The following is a 16,383-nucleotide window of genomic DNA, read 5'->3' on the forward strand; positions in this document are numbered from 1 at the left end:
GAAGAATCATTGCCTCTCCTCCCTATATGGAGGAAGAATCATGGGTACAAGATCCTGCACAACCAGATTCAAGTACTGTTTCTTTCCTGACTCCTGAATAAACTCCAGAAGAGTAAACTTGTGTTGCCTTTGGCCTTTGTGTTTTTACTGTCTTGCTTGTTGTGCTAAATATAAGATAACTAATAGTTTGCATACAAGCCTTTTTCACTGCCTCTTGGCAGGTGATAATAAGCAAAGTTGATATTTATCCTTTTCTATCAATGATTTTGCAAATTGCTTTTGCATCAATTTACTGTGTCTGAGAGTTATTTAATATAATTGAATGTCCAGCTTGCTTGATGACATCAGAACTGCTGGAGAGCATGGATTCCTATCTATCTGGCACCTGAGCCAAACAGATTGGATAAAGGGAAGCTCTTGCTGCATGGGTCTTTGAGGAGAATGTCCTTGAGGTTTACAATAAGCCTCTCATTACATTCCAACCCCTATTATTTGCTGAAGTGTGCTTCAGCAACCAAATAATGCAACAGAAAGATCATAAGTGATGTTTATGCATTCAGATCCTTATTGCATTGTGACAGCAAGGTACTAGGGTAGTGATCATAAACCTCCAACATCACGTTACTGATTAAACAATGGTTTGGTTCCGTCCCAAATAATTTCTTGTATCCAAGGGAAATGGGTTCTTAATTTGGAAGCATCTTGAGAATCCATTTCTCTTCCCTCTGGTTCCAACTGGAGACAAGGTTCATGTTATGCTCATAGCACTGTGTAAAGTCTAAGTGAGGGCCAAAAATTTCAGGTGACTAAACAGTCCCCATTTGCAGGAAAACTACAAACAACTGGAGGAACTCAGTGGGACAAGAAGAATCAAAGGGTAGAAGGAGTGAAGAGGTCCTTTCAAGGGGAAGTGTCACATGATGCCGTGAAGTTAGACTGATAATCACTGCTCTCCTCAAAAGTTGAGAAAATGTGACAAAAAAGTTTTAAAAGTTTCAGAAAATATATGAAAGAACTCTCTGAAGAGACATAGAAGACATCAACAATGCCACCAAAGAAAGATAAAGGCCTTACTGTTGTACAAGAAACTGAGGAAGAAAAGGAAGAGAGGCCTACCTTAAGAAAGGATCCTGGTGCTGTCCATAAGGTAGTATCCAAAGGAGAGAGGCCAGAAGCCAGGGAGACCTTGGACACTGCTGCACAAGGTCTCCCCCGACAATGGCTGCCGACGTTGGGTGAAGTGACTCTGTGCATGCGCGAGGAGTCGCGTTTGCATAGAGCACAAAAAAGGAGGAAATTTTAAAAAAAGATTCCAGACACTCATAGCTCCAGTGATCAAGACCTGAAAAACAAAGGAAAGAACAAGAATGACCTTCAGTCAAGAAAAAAGTAGAAAAAAGGTGCAGACGCTTCTTTATCTTTTGGTGAATTAAAGCAAATGTTAGATTTTTTTCGACAATCCATGGAAGTGTTAACTGATGAAGTGAGGAAGAATGGTGATAAGATGGAAAGATTAATACAACAGGTGGACACTAGATTTGAAATAGAGGATGGAAAAATTAAAGGGAATGAATTTGAGATTAAAAATCTTAAAAGATCAAATGAAGAAAGCACAAGCAGAAGCAACTGTTAAGCATGATCAGTTAATGCAAAAAATAGACGTTTTGGAAAATTTTAGTGGACAGAATAATATCAAGATTGTTGGACTTAAAGAAGGGGTTGAGGGTCAAGACTTGGTGATTTGGAGATAGAGCGAGCCCACGGGGCACTGAGACCTAAACCTCAGCCTGACTAAAGGTCCCATCCAATGCTTGTCAGATTCCTTCGATATGAAGTAAGAAAGAAGATATTGGAGCTGGCAGTGAAACAAGCTAAAGAAAGTCAATCACCTTTGATTTATAATGGAAATAAGCTTATTTTAATCCAGATATAAGTTTTGATTTGTTGAAGAAGAGAAAGGAGTTTAATCTGGTTAAAGATGTGTTGTTGAAAAAAGGCTATGTCTTTGTTTTGAAATATCCAGCTGCTTTGAAAGTATTCGTCTCGGGAGGGAGGAATAGATTTTTTTACTGAGCCTCATGAAGCAAAGGTATATGCCAATTCATTGCCTGTTAAAGATCAGCAGATGGTTGTAGATACTTGAATTCATTTATATAATGGAAAGGTTTTGTTGTAACTGAAAATACATTGAGTTTTGAGAGAATTTAAAAGGGGAGGAAGGTTTAACCTATATTGTGTGTGATCTAATATACTGGATAAGATTAATGGATTAAAAGGTCTATTGATAAGCTTATAGTAAGGGGTGGTATGATGTTTTGAGCGAGTTGGTAGGGAATGTGATGCTGACCACTGCGCTATCTTGGGTACAAATGTGACCAGTTTTGCGTCCCGTACAGATCAGGGTGATAGAAATGCTTTAACGTCATGCGCCTCTGGGGTTTTTCCTTATCTTTTTTCTTCATTTTTCTTTTTTTGGTTCTTAGATATTATATGAGGAGGGTTGGGTTGGATGGGGAGATGGATGTAGGCTTAATTTTTGATGTTGTCTAATGGCAGGGAAATTGTCATTTTTTTAGTATTAATTTTAATGGAATTCAGAATCTGACAAAGAAAAGGTTTTTGAATTATATTAAGAAAAATTAAAGTAGATATGGCTTTTATACAAGAAACTCATTTAATATGAAACTAAAGCGAGATTGGGTAGGGGGGTATTCTCTTCATTTAATTATTAAGCTAGAGGAGGAGCGATATTAATAAATAAAGTTTACCATTCGAAGTACTTGATGTAATGACTGATAAAGTGAGGAGGTATGTGATGATAATTGCAAAATATATTCTGAATATTGGACCTTGAATATATTTACACTGAATGTAGATGATGGAAAATTTATACAAGATATTTTTTTATTCAGTTAGCTAATGCAAAAGGGAAAATAATTATGGGAGGATACTTTAATTTTACCTTTGATTCCAAGTTGGATAGATCAGGGGGAATTATGGTTAAAAATAAGGTGACAAAAGATGTGAAAAATTTTATGAATGAAATGAAACTTATTGATAGAGGAAGATGCATCCTGATATTAGAGATTGTTAATTTTATTCTTATAGGCATAGGACATATTCCCATATAGTTATTTTTTTAATCGCCTCTCAACTCCAGACAAGAGTTCATAGTATTGAATATCAGGCGAGGTATTGTCTGACCATTCACCTTTTAGTTATATCACTTTTAATGGAAGAGGAGCAAAATATAGGTTATAGATGGAGGTTTAATGCAGCATTGTTGAAAAGGAAAGATTTTTGTGACTTTATAAGGCAATAGATAAAAAATTTTATGGACCTGAATGAACAGTCTGTAACTAATAAGTTTGTGATATAGAATTCTTTGAAGTCTTATTTAAGAGGACAAATAATAAATTATATGGTTAAGATTAAAAAAGAATATATGTCTGAAGTTAATTATTTGGAAAAGGAAGTAATAAAAATGGGGAAAAAATTGCAAAATCGAGAGAATGATGAACAAAGGAAAATATTCGATTTACAGAAATTGAAGGTTAATACAATACAAATTTATAGCATAGAGAGGGATATAAGATGAACCCGACAAAATATTGAATTGGGAGATAGAGCTCATAAATTTTTAGCATGCCAAGTATCGAGAACAATAGTAGTTGTAAAAGAAGATTCGGGTCATCTTACGTAAAAAAACACAAGGTATTAATGATGTGTTTATGAAATTATATAAATTGAAATCTTTGATGGTGATAAAATAGATGAACATTTGTCCAAAATTACTTTACCACAGTTAAGCATAGAAGAAAAGACAAAATTAACAAATCCATTTACAGTTACAGAATTATATAATATATTGATTTCTTTACCAAACAATAAGGCTCCATGGGAGAATGGTTTCTCTCCAGAGTTTTATAAAGATTTTAAAGAGTTATTAATTCTGATATTTATGGGGTTGTTAGATCAAATGGAAGATCTTTAGGACTTAGCTGAGTCATTTAAAACTGTGTTATAATAACAGTTATTCCAAAAAAAGGGAGGGACCCTTTGCTTCCATCTTCATTTTGACCAATTTCACTATTGAATACTGATTATAAAATTTTGTCCAAACTAATAGCTAATAGATCAGCTAAATATTGACCTAAATTGATTAATATGGACCAAACAGGTTTTATTAAAAATAGAAGATCAGTGGATAATATTGTTAGATTTTTATGGCTCAGAAAAGAAAAATAACATAAAGAGGGCCTTTCAAATTGCCTTGTAAAATGAGGTTCACTGGGCAATTGACGAGGTTGAAGAGCTAGGTACAGGGCTATTTGAAAGGGCCGAACCAGGCAAGCCCGGTCAAAATCCATCCGAGTCCCAGACCTATCTCGGAGGTGGTCGGACATCTGAGTAAAACTTACCCAGGGTGTCCTCCTCTGTCTCTTTGAAAGGGAAAATGGCTCATCCAGTAGCTCTGGAACTTTAAACAGAAAGGGAACAGGGAATTCCCTGTGGCTGCATGACACGTCACTCATCGTGTCATCGCAGGTGCGGGATCCCCCTTAAATCACTGGGTTGCCGATTTGACAGGTAGGCTAAGCTACTATTTGAAAGATTCAAGAGGCACATACGACCCAGTAATCTCACCCAGGTCCCAGGAGGGCCACCCAGGTGCTGCAGTTAAGGTTTCATGTCGCACCCATTATAATTCGCACTCAACCTTGGTATTTGCTGATTAAAGTGGTTAAGTATCTCAAGGTATGGTGTTACCGGGTTTGTACTGTTCAGTTATTACATATTTGTTGAATTTAATTGTCATTTTCATCATTATCTCCATTTCAAATGTTATTTTGTTAATTACAGTTCGTAATTGAATTCTAATTCTAATGCCATTTCGCACAATTTCACATTTTTCAATCTATGCATTGTCTACAACTTAAAACAGTCTCTCCACTGTATTTGTTTATTTTAGCTCCTTACACAGATTTATTGCTAATTCAGTAAAGATTTCCTTGTTTGAATCTTTGTTTGAAATTAAGTTATTATTTCACTGCCCTCAGCACCCCACTCTCCTTCACTGCTATCTGATCTCGTTGCAGCAGGGAAGGTTTCTTTCCCAGGCCAATATTAAGTCAATTGATCTCACTTGTTGTCCTCTCTGTCTATTCATTGTCTCACAAGTAAGCTAATACCTGCTGAAAAGGTAGGGAAATACTGTGAATGGTTTTGGAGCCTGCAGACTAGTGAGAACCGAGATCCAGAGCATTCTGCCAACTTGCTTTCTCTTAGCATGAAAAGTGACTACTTGGATAAACTTACAGTATATTGCCAGCACTCTCTAAACTTGCTCGATTTAGCTTTAGTAACTATATTGGAACAGTGATGGAATAATACTTCTGTAGCTTGTTCAAGCTGTTGCATTGAAACACAGATTGTGTGCATGAGACACCACTAAAGGAAACAATACTCTTTATTTTTCCAGCATCTTTTGATTATATTCAAATAAATTTGATTATGATTTCCTCTTGGAACATTTTGAATATACTGCACACAGTAAGTTTACATCTGCTTTTAACCATTTAAGCCAATGGTATTAGGTTTGAAATAGTGAATGAATAAATAAAAATTGTTTGTTGTTTTCCAGCATTTGGCAAGGAAGGGAAAGTCCTGACAACAAATGACTGGCACAGATGGAATCAGACATGCAGCTTAGTGACAGAGGTAGCCATTTTCTGTTGCACATTCTGAATGAGTTTACAGCATTTATTGATGAGCTTCCAGATTGTCCAACAAAATAACAAAGCACATCATTCTCTCCACTGGCTGCGACATTTAAATATGGACGACAACAGTTAGCAATATGTTGAGTTTATAGTAGTTTTGTTTGGAAGCACTTGTTCCTTTTCTGCAGCGCTTCTTAATTTTTCTATATACATCTCTGGACACACGGTTTGAATTGGATCAAGGCGAGAGGAGGAAGAGTTCATTTTGATTGTCAGCTCCTGACTCTCATGTCTTCTAGCTATATCCTCAGGTCTGAAAATAGCAATTTTTTGACTCCAGCCATACTCAATTGCATGGGTAGAAGGTCACATTGGAATGATAAAAAATATTGGACCTGTTCAATATTGATGGAGTTACTTTACGGAGGTAGAACAAACACAACATCACTTCTTAGCAATGTATCAGCCTTTGTTAATTTGTTTGTACATCTAAGCAACAGCTAAAAGGGACAAGAACAGTTATTAGGAGGGCATACTCCAGTAACATTCTATACCCATTTTTGGAAAAAAGCATTGTCACTAGACTTTACAATTGTCACTCATATAGAGATTGACATGGTTAGTGAAAGAAACACAATATACTTGTTTTCTTATCTTGCCTTGATTGGCATCTGGAAAGACTAGAGTCACCTTAACATGACGGGCTGCTTTTGGCCCATGCTTGCCCATACAGGCTCGTCTGGTGTTTGTGTAGACTTGTGTTTGAGGACTGGACTAATTGCAAAATAATTGCAGAGTTTAAAATGTCACTCTTTTACACTTGATAATAGGCACTGCTGAGATTGAGCTGCCTTTTTCATTTGAGTTTTGACATGTGATATCAATGAAGAAATCCATCTTTGCTCTTGGCACAAAATGAGTATCAGCAGACCATCAATCAGTCCACTGAACTTTCTTTCCAATTTACTTTGATCTGAAGTTAATCCTGGCACTTTCCACAACATCCCAAAAACATCTTGCTATGTGGCCTTGAGATGTAAACAGTCAGGGAGAGCTTGCTGCAAAATAGAAGTCTGTCCCATTACTCACCCTTCAAACGCCACCTGAGAGTCACAGAACATGATAAACATTTAAGCAGTCTTTATCCAGTTACTTCATCTGCCAGTTAACAGGGGCTGAGTTAGTATCTATCAGTGGTGTGCAATGCTGTTCTCCTTGGATTCCTGTTTTATTTTTAAAAAATGAATCAGTAAAAGAATTGATTTTTATTTTGCGGAAAATGCAGAAAAAAATCGTCTCAGTATGTCTTTGAACTCCTGCCAGTTCTTCTCATTGTGACCTTTTTCCCACGGCAGGAAAACGGGTCTGATTGAAAGTATTAAAAGTCTGCTATGTTAAATTGAAAACTCCTTTTAAAAAAAAATGTCATTTTTGGAGAGTAAAAAAAGCATTAAACTTGCCTCTCATATTTTAAATCCATGTCTTTTCTGCTGACTGTTAACATTGATCATTTTGTTGAGCAATTGTGATGTGATGTTGCAATTGGTTGTACTTCCACATTCAATAAACTGAAAGCTCTGCTTTTGAAGAAGTAATTCAGAACTTTGGAATATCCTGAAGACATGAAATTAAAATCTGTTAAATAAATTGAAAATATTAAGCAGGCATCAGTGACCATTAAATGAGCAATTTCTCATGAAACTCATCTTGTTCATGAACTTGCCTCAATGAAAAAATAAGTTGTCCTTGGACTACCTGGCCTAAAAGTGTTACCAGACTCACAACAATGCAGGTTGCTCTCTATTGCCCTCTGAAATGACTGACAAATTGATCAATTCAAGCAAAATGAAAGATGATCAATAACTGCCATCAGGGAATGTTATGTATGAAATTTAATTTGGGAACATCAAAATGATAAAACTTGGATTTGGAGCAATTTTTCAAGTTGTTTATTTTCAGTCATGGAAATGTACACATCTGACATGAAATTACAAAATAACTTTATAATCTCATTATGTTATCCGGATCCATTAAAAGGCCACAGATAGCTCATCTACAGCTTCTCCACCCTATTTTCTTTCTATTCTCCTATGTTCACTGTCTTTGTCATATCTCCCTTTTAATATTGTGGGATCTGCCTTTTATTTCTTCACTTCCCACTTCCATCAACCCAAACAACTTCTGCATTTCTTACAATTTAGTATGTTCCATTCAGCACTCATTGTGTTGTCTCCTCTTTGCACAAATCAAAGATAGAATGGGGAGACTAAATGGATGAGTATTTTCTCTGAGCTTCCTGTCACTTTAATTCACCATTCCATTCCCAGTCTGACTTTAAGCATTCTATGTTGCTGAATCAAATTTGCAAACTTTGAAAATAGATAAGAACTTATCTATTACCAAAAGAACTTGGAGGAATGAGAAGTGAGATTGGTCTGCGAATCAAAGAACTTTCTGAACATTACATGCACGTGTGGTTAGAATTTAAAAGGGGGTTAAGTTAGGTTAGTTAAGTCAATAGTGATAAATTAAAGTATGATTTTGTTTTCATGTTTAAAGATAATTAAAAGCAACATTTGTTTAAATAACCATTTGTATTGGTGAATATCTATTGCTGCTGGGTTTTGGGGTCCTCTGGGCTCAAAACACTAGAAATAGCGGTTTCCAAATTTGCTGATGCACCTTCTGTAGACTTTCATAAAGCAGCAGAAAGAAGCAAAATACCCTATCTAGCATTTGAATGTTCTGTGTAAGACGGTGTGTCCATGGCTGATGCATGCAGCAAATTTGCTTTTCTGAGCTGTGTTACCTCTACTGGTAACGAGTAATCTTCATTTTTGATGTACGTGGCTTTTGCAATCACATTTGTAATACGTATATGACAGGGCAGGTGCTGTCATTCTCAACCTGTATTTTGGCTATGGCTCTCTGAGAACACTGCTCAAAGTTTATGGGCCCATTCCCTGTGAATCGGTCAAGTTCTATTTTCTTCTCTGCTACCAACTACATAAAAACAAGATATTTGTTACGAGGTGAAAAGGAAACCAGGCTTTTACTTGAATGTGCTGCGGCATCCGCTAAGAACGGCTGTTGTAGAGTATGCTCATGTCTTTGGACACTTCCAAGGCAACTACCTTTTATGAATGCTCTTCACACATGGAGGAAGTATCCTTCGCTCTTCAGAAGTCTCTGCTTGTTCCCCTGCACTATGGAAGAACTTGGTCAGTGTCTTCTAGCATTGTTAACCACTTCCCTTCATTTATTGTCAACATTCTTTTGTGTTTCAATTCTGGTTGTATTGTGCAGTGATCCTTTAAGAGCTACTTCCTGAGATTAGAGATATGAGAAAGGGTGCTACTAATAGGAGAGGTTCAACAGTAAAACACACTGTTGCTGAAGCAGAGATACTTGCAAAAGAGCATGTTGATGCAGTTTTGGAATTGATATGAAAGATTTTTTAAAAATCTTTCCCTGATCTCTCTCTGTAACTCTGTACTGGATCTTCCAAAGTGTGTGATGTCTGCTCACAAAACAGCCTTTATAACTGCATTTCTGATGCGCTTGATAATAAACTTAAATGGTCACAGCATTTTGAAACTTCATTAGGGGAATTGTTAGCTCTGTTCTAATGCTAGTAAAATTGCAATGATAATTTATAGGCATTTATGTGTTACTTCCCATGATAAGGAACCTCTACAGCACCCACTTTCTATTTGTAATGCTCTTGTTTTGGAACAAGCAATTATGTGAAACTGCCACACACAACACTGACACACATTACATCACGCCAAGCTACTTGCAGGTGGCCCTACCTTTCAATTGCAAAAGTGAAAAAAAATTTGGAGATGTTAAAATGGCTGTGTTAAAAGTTCCATTCACTTGGGACGCATTAAATCTGATATAATTTTCAGGCATAAATCATTTTGATGAAACTATGAATCAGTTTAATGTTTTTCATCCCACCATTTTCACAGTGCAGATCAATGATTCTTCATTGGTATTGGAACACCTTATCTTTACTGCAAGTAAACTTGTGCCAATGTAAACAGAGTCTATATATGTTCTGCGTTAATTGCTTTTTAATCCTTTGGTATTTGCATTCTCTTCATATTACTCAAAACTCAAAACGGTCAACCAGTTTACCTATCTCGGCTGCACCATTTCATCAGATGCAAGGATCGACAATGAGATGGACAACAGACTCGCCAAGGCAAATAGCGCCTTTGGAAGACTACACAAAAGAGTCTGGAAAAACAACCAACTGAAAAACCTCACAAAGATAAGCGTATACAGAGCCGTTGTCATACCCACACTCCTGTTCGGCTCCGAATCATGGGTCCTCTACCGGCACCACCTACGGCTCCTAGAACGCTTCCACCAGCGTTGTCTCCGCTCCATCCTCAACATCCATTGGAGCGCTTACACCCCTAACGTCGAAGTACTCGAGATGGCAGAGGTCGACAGCATCGAGTCCACGCTGCTAAAGATCCAGCTGCGCTGGATGGGTCACGTCTCCAGAATGGAGGACCATCGCCTTCCCAAGATCGTATTATATGGCGAGCTCTCCACTGGCCACCGTGACAGAGGTGCACCAAAGAAAAGGTACAAGGATTGCCTAAAGAAATCTCTTGGTGCCTGCCACATTGACCACCGCCAGTGGGCTGATAACGCCTCAAACCGTGCATCTTGGCGCCTCACAGTTTGGCGGGCAGTAACCTCCTTTGAAGAAGACCGCAGAGCCCACCTCACTGACAAAAGGCAAAGGAGGAAAAACCCAACACCCAACCCCAACCAACCAATTTTCCCTTGCAACCGCTGCAATCGTGTCTGCCTGTCCCGCATCGGACTTGTCAGCCACAAACGAGCCTGCAGCTGACGTGGACTTTTATACCCCCTCCATAAATCTTCGTCCGCGAAGCCAAGCCAAAGTAAAGTAAGTATATTTCTTAAGTTTATCTTACTGGGAACTACACATAAACCAGGTTGATTATTATGTTCTTGCTTGCTTGGAGAATCAGTGGAGGATACCAGTGTGAATGCAAGGTAGTACCATTTCTGGTTGTAAATAAAGGAAACTTGTAAGCTCATGCAAGGTTTGGGTCACTTGACTCTCCAGTGGTGAATATCCATGAAAGGATTCCTTACATTTTCAGAATGAGGATATTCATCTCTAATGTGCTTTGGACAAATAATATATTGATGAAATGTGGGTATTTCTGTTTACTTCTTTAACAATTTGACCAAATCTAGACTTGGGTTTTAGATCTTAACAACATGGCATTAACCAATATAAATCCATGTTGATCTCTAGTCTGCACTAAATTAGCCAGCTTCAACCACAGGGGTTTCTCAATTAGTTTGTGTCCCTCAGCAAGGAAGCAATATAGGAAAAAAAACTAGGGCGCTTGCACCTGACAGTTTCCCCTGTTGGAAAGTATATGTTTGTCAGTCTGAATTCCAATCCTTGCCCACTGTCAACAGTCCTGTATTTTTATATACTGTTTCAGTCTATTTGCACATTTAATTCCTCCAATAATTGTTTATGTAAATTTGAAGATGCTCTACTTCTTTTACTCCGTTTGAAATGAAGTATCGAAGATTTTGGGTTTAAACAAACATTACAAAATGTCATGTCTAAAATGAATTCCGTTTTTCCTTTGCAATAAAAAATACACAAGGATGTTATGTAGACTGTGAGGGGGGTGGGGCTTGAGTTGTAAAGAGAGAAGAGATAGGCTGGATCATTTTTACCTAAGGTAACCTGATGGAGGTATGTAAAATTCATAAGGGGCATAGTTAAAGGTCTATTTCCCAGAGTAGGAGAGTTTAGCCTTGGGATAGTTTTAAAGTGATGGGATTTATTTAAAAGGGACCGAGGAACAACTTTTTTCCACACTGAGTGTGGTGGGTATGTGGAATGAGTTGTCAGTATTAGATGTAGAGATGTAGACTGTTAGCTGCATGGTTAGTAAAGGTTTGGACTAGAGATGTTTAAAAGACTGTTAGCTGCATGGTTAGTTAAGGTTTAGACTAGAGATGTGAGCCAAACGGTCAGTTGGCACTATCTAGGTTAGCAGCTTGGCTGGCATGGACAAGTTGGGCTGATGGGTCTGTTTCTGTGTTGTTGAAGAGTGATTAGAAAGGATTAATATTTACAATTACACTGGAGATTGAAGGCACGCTTTGTATTTATTAAAGTTTCGATTGTTTTCAAAAACAGTGCAGAACTAATTTGCAGCATTGATTTACAAAAGAATAGTTTGAATATTACAAGTAGGTGTTGAAATTTGCAGTGAGATGCCTGGTAATTTTTAACACCCCCTTTTAGCTTTAGAAAATTATCACCTTTCTGGTTGGAAGGACTGAAGATGGATGACTTTGAATATTTTTCAAATCTGTATTTAAGGGCGAAATATCTCATCTGTCTGAAAATCAGCACTAAGACATATTATTCAGTATCTGAGGAAAAACAGTGGCATTTTGCTATTGACAATGGGTTCATTTCTTAGTGATCAATATGCTGTAGGAAAGATCAGTAATTTATAATACCCATTCTCCAGCGCCACCACACCAGTGCTTTCGATCTTTTCTCTTGGCCTCCTTTTTATTCAGGTTATTGGAGACCAACATTCATGAAACAGCTGTTTTTGTGCGAATGTGCTTAACTTCACTGCTGTCAGGGTAAAGGAATTAAATTGTAGCAGAAAAATATTTAAAGCTAGTCTGTGGATGTTGGTGTCCCAGAACAAACTTGTTTTAAAAATCATCTATTCATACAATCAATATTGTTTATCAGTTTGAGCAGATACAAATTTAAACAAATTAATTTTCACTTCAGTAAAATGTTAGTGGTTTGGTAATGTGACATGCTTGAGGATTTTTTTTTAAATATTGGATGGCTCAAGAACAAGCTAAAAAAATTTATAGTGTTATTTAAATTTAGACATACACAACAGTAACAGGCAATTTTGGTCCACAAGCCCGTGCCACCCGATTAACCTACAACCCATGGTACATTTCAAACGGTGGGAGGAAACTGAAGCCCCCGGGAGAACATACCAGTTCCTTTCAGACAATGTGAGATTCAAACCCTGGTCCTGATTACTGGCGCTGTAACAGTATTGCGCTAACCACCAGTGAGGATTGGCTAAGTGTCCTGCCCCAATTTATGAATTTGAATAGTCATCTTTTGCTGAACTGGCAGAATAATTTGAGACCTTAAAACTTAAATGAAAAGGCTGACCCCAAAACACAAAACCAAAGTAACTATTTGATGCATGATTGTTGTGGAGTCTCAGTTGAAGCTGAACAGTTTGTCATGGTTTTGAACAATATTGGGAAGTTTAAAGACCATTGTTGAAGAATGATTCGATTCAAATCTACATGAACAACCACCAAGGAGGCAAGAGTGCGAGAAGTGGGAAATATGAGCCATTATGATCTTAGATAAGAAAACACATTTTATCAGTTTAGATGTACTACAATCAGGAGCCTTCAGGCAGTAATTAGTAGCCAGATGTGCATTTTGTGGAAGCCATTTAGAAGTATAAAAATCGCCTTTTTGGTGTAATCTAGTATAATTTATTTAGCTCTTTTTGTCATTGACTGTGCGTGGATTTAGTTTAGCCCCCAGAAGTTGCAGGAGCCTTTAGCAATTGCACAAAAGTATCTACTTTTGCAAAGGACAATAGAACAAAACAGATTTATTTTGGGGAGGAGAGCCATTTCATTATTTTAAAATACCTTATTACGATTGTCATAGCTGATCCATGCTGGTTCCTTAGTATTTTTGATATACTGTCACTTTTACCAAGAGAATATTCCAATTTGCCATTAACAACTTTTGGAGGAGAACACTGACCTGAACGTACCAATATATTCTCAGATATCTTCAATATCTCACTTCAGCAGGGTAAGGTACCCACCTGTTTCAAACAGGTGTCAATCATACTGGTATCACTGCCCAAGAAGAGTGTCAGAACCTGCCTCAATGACCATCAGCCAGTAGCACTCGCATCAAAAATGATGAAGTATTTTGAAAGTCTGGTGTTGAAACATATCAGCTCCTGTCCCTTCGGTGACATGGATACATGGACCTATCTTTGCAACAGGTCTGTGGCAGATGCCATTTCACTGGCTCGACACAAAACCCTAGAACATCTGGACAGTAAAGATGTATTCTTCAAAATGCTCTTTATTGACTACAGTTCATCATCATCCCCTAAAAACTGATTAGCAAACTCCAAGACCTGGTACTCAACACCCAACTGTGTAATTAATTGTATCAAGGATTTCCTCACCTCCAGACCACAATCAGTAAGGATTGGCAAGAACATCTCCTCTACAATCTCCATCAGTACCAGAGCACCACAAGGCTGCATTCTTAGCCCCCTGCTCTACTCACTTTACACCTACAACTGTGTGGCTCGGTACAACAAAAACACCATCTACAAATTTGCCAACGATACCAATGTAGTGGGTTGTATAAAGAAAGGTAATGAGTCAGCATACAGGAGGGAGATTGAAAACCTGGCTGAATGATGAACCAACAAGAACCTTGCACTCGTCATCATCAAAACTAAGGAGTGATTGTTGACTTCAGGAAGGAAAAACCAGAGGTATACAATCCAGTGATTATTGGAGGATCAGAGGTAGAGAGGGTGAGTAAATTTAAGTTCTTGGGAGTTACTCTCTCGGAAGATCTTCCGTGGACCCAACACACTAATAGCATCGTGAAGAAAGCATAACAGCGCCTCTACTTTCCTCAGGAGTTTGCGGAAGTTTGTTATTACAACAGATATCCTGGCAAATATCTATAGATGTGTAGTAAAATGTGTGCTGACCAGCTGGATCATGGTCTGGTATGGGAACACCAATAGCCCTGAGCGTAAACCCCTGCAATAGGTAGTGGACGCAGCCCAGTACATCACAGGCAAAACCCTCCCCACTGTTGAGAACATCTACAAGGAAAGCTGCCGTCAGAAAGCAGCAGCAATCATCAAGATCCACACCACCCAGCACATGCTCTGTTCTCGCTGCTGCCAGCAGGAAAGAGGCATAGGTGCCACAAGACTTGCACCACCAAGTTCAGGAACAGCTGGTGCCCCTCCACCATCAGACTCCTCAACAACAACATTTAAGGACTCTTACTTTTGCACTTTATTGATTTTTTTAAATTCACTCTGTACTGCACAGTCAATTTGTTTACATTTGTTATCTGTTTACATGTATATGCTGTGTTCATTGTTTTTTTTTGCACTACCAATGTGATAATTCTCCCTCACGCGCAGGAAAAAGAATCTTGTGATTGTTTGTGATATCATGTATGTACTCTTGTCAATAAATTTGAATCTGAAAACTAAAAGTCCAGGAAACAGCCAACATTGGCTGTGTGTTCCTCTGTAAGGTGTCTGACCTGAAGATCCACAAATTAGGTCCAACACACAAAATGACTGATGTTGGGTCATTTTATTATTCTAATTACTCTTTCAACAAACTGCTTTCTTTTAGGTTCTGAAGTATTTGACTACAGCAGTAAAAGAGAAACCAACGCTTGGTGTAAAATCACACCCATAACCCATGACTGTGCTTTTATTTTTCCTTGTTTCCTTTAATCCTCCTTCAATAAAACTTAATTGTGTCATAAATTAGTAAAGCTTACTTTTGTTTTTTTACTAAGCTTTTTTTGCATTGCAGGGTCACTATTCTGATTTTTGAGTGGGAAGCAATTGGGACAAAAATAAATGGAATTCCCCTTTACATTTTATTGATTTTTACAGTTGAAAATACACACCAATTAAATAATTATGTTGGCAAGTGCCCTCGGTAAGCAAACTTTCAAGCTTGTCCATAATATATCTAAATATATTCCAATGAAAATAAATAGTGGCAATAAAAACAAATGAGGACAAGTGTGGAATTTTCCATTTTACAAGCAGCAAAAGGCTTCGTAGATCAGATGAAACACGCTGTTACTGAGTACTGTCTCTAGCACCAATAAGGACTTAAAATCCCATTTGTTTTGGATGTGACTGCAATTAAACTTGGAGCTAATAAAAATTCCTAATGGTCGAGTGGGAGGGGAGGGGAAGAGAGAGGGAGAATATCATTCAATTTAGAAAAAAACAATGGGAAACTGGATGGACTCAATAGGTCAGGCAGCATCTGTGGACAGAAATGGTCAGTCAATATTTTGGGTCATTTAGAATCCAGGTTGAGAACAGTGGACTGTCACCCACAATGTTATCCCTTTTGTTTCACGCACAAGAATATACAATAAGCAGATTTCCTTCTGAAAGGTTCTCCAAGATTTTTTCAAAGACCATGTTACACACTGTTATCACAGGAGCATTATTAATAAAAAATCTATTGAAGTTTTGATGGGGACCTTAAAGGAAGAACAAGGAAGTGGAGAATTTTTGATAGGAATTTCAAAGCTTGAGGCTTTATCCTTTTTGAAGATAGAGTTGCCTGTGGTGTGATTTTTGTGTTTTGGGGGAGTGCAGATATCTCTGAACACTGTGTAACTAGAGGGGATAATGAAGGTAGAATGTGGATATTGGGACATTAAAAAAAAACAAAGTGAGAATTTTAATAAAAGAGTTCCTTAGCTGGGACTTGAAGAACTGAGATAATGCCCGAATAATTTCGGTTTTACAAA

The 16,383-nt window shown here is 37.7% G+C and overlaps 1 protein-coding gene across 2 annotated transcripts in view; it reads left to right on the forward strand.

The window, feature by feature from the left end:
* Positions 1-5,534: 5,534 nt before the first annotated feature.
* The window catches only part of LOC138744119 (C-terminal-binding protein 2), a 202,761-nt gene continuing 191,912 nt past the window's right edge, over positions 5,535-16,383 (forward strand). For both annotated transcript variants that reach the window (XM_069899714.1, XM_069899716.1), the window contains exons 1-2: positions 5,535-5,553; positions 5,645-5,721. The gene's annotated coding sequence lies outside the window, so the exon portion shown is untranslated. The remainder of the gene's footprint in view (positions 5,554-5,644; positions 5,722-16,383) is intronic.

This window comes from Narcine bancroftii, chromosome 10, assembly GCF_036971445.1.
Source record: "Narcine bancroftii isolate sNarBan1 chromosome 10, sNarBan1.hap1, whole genome shotgun sequence".
Lineage (NCBI taxonomy): Eukaryota > Metazoa > Chordata > Chondrichthyes > Torpediniformes > Narcinidae > Narcine > Narcine bancroftii.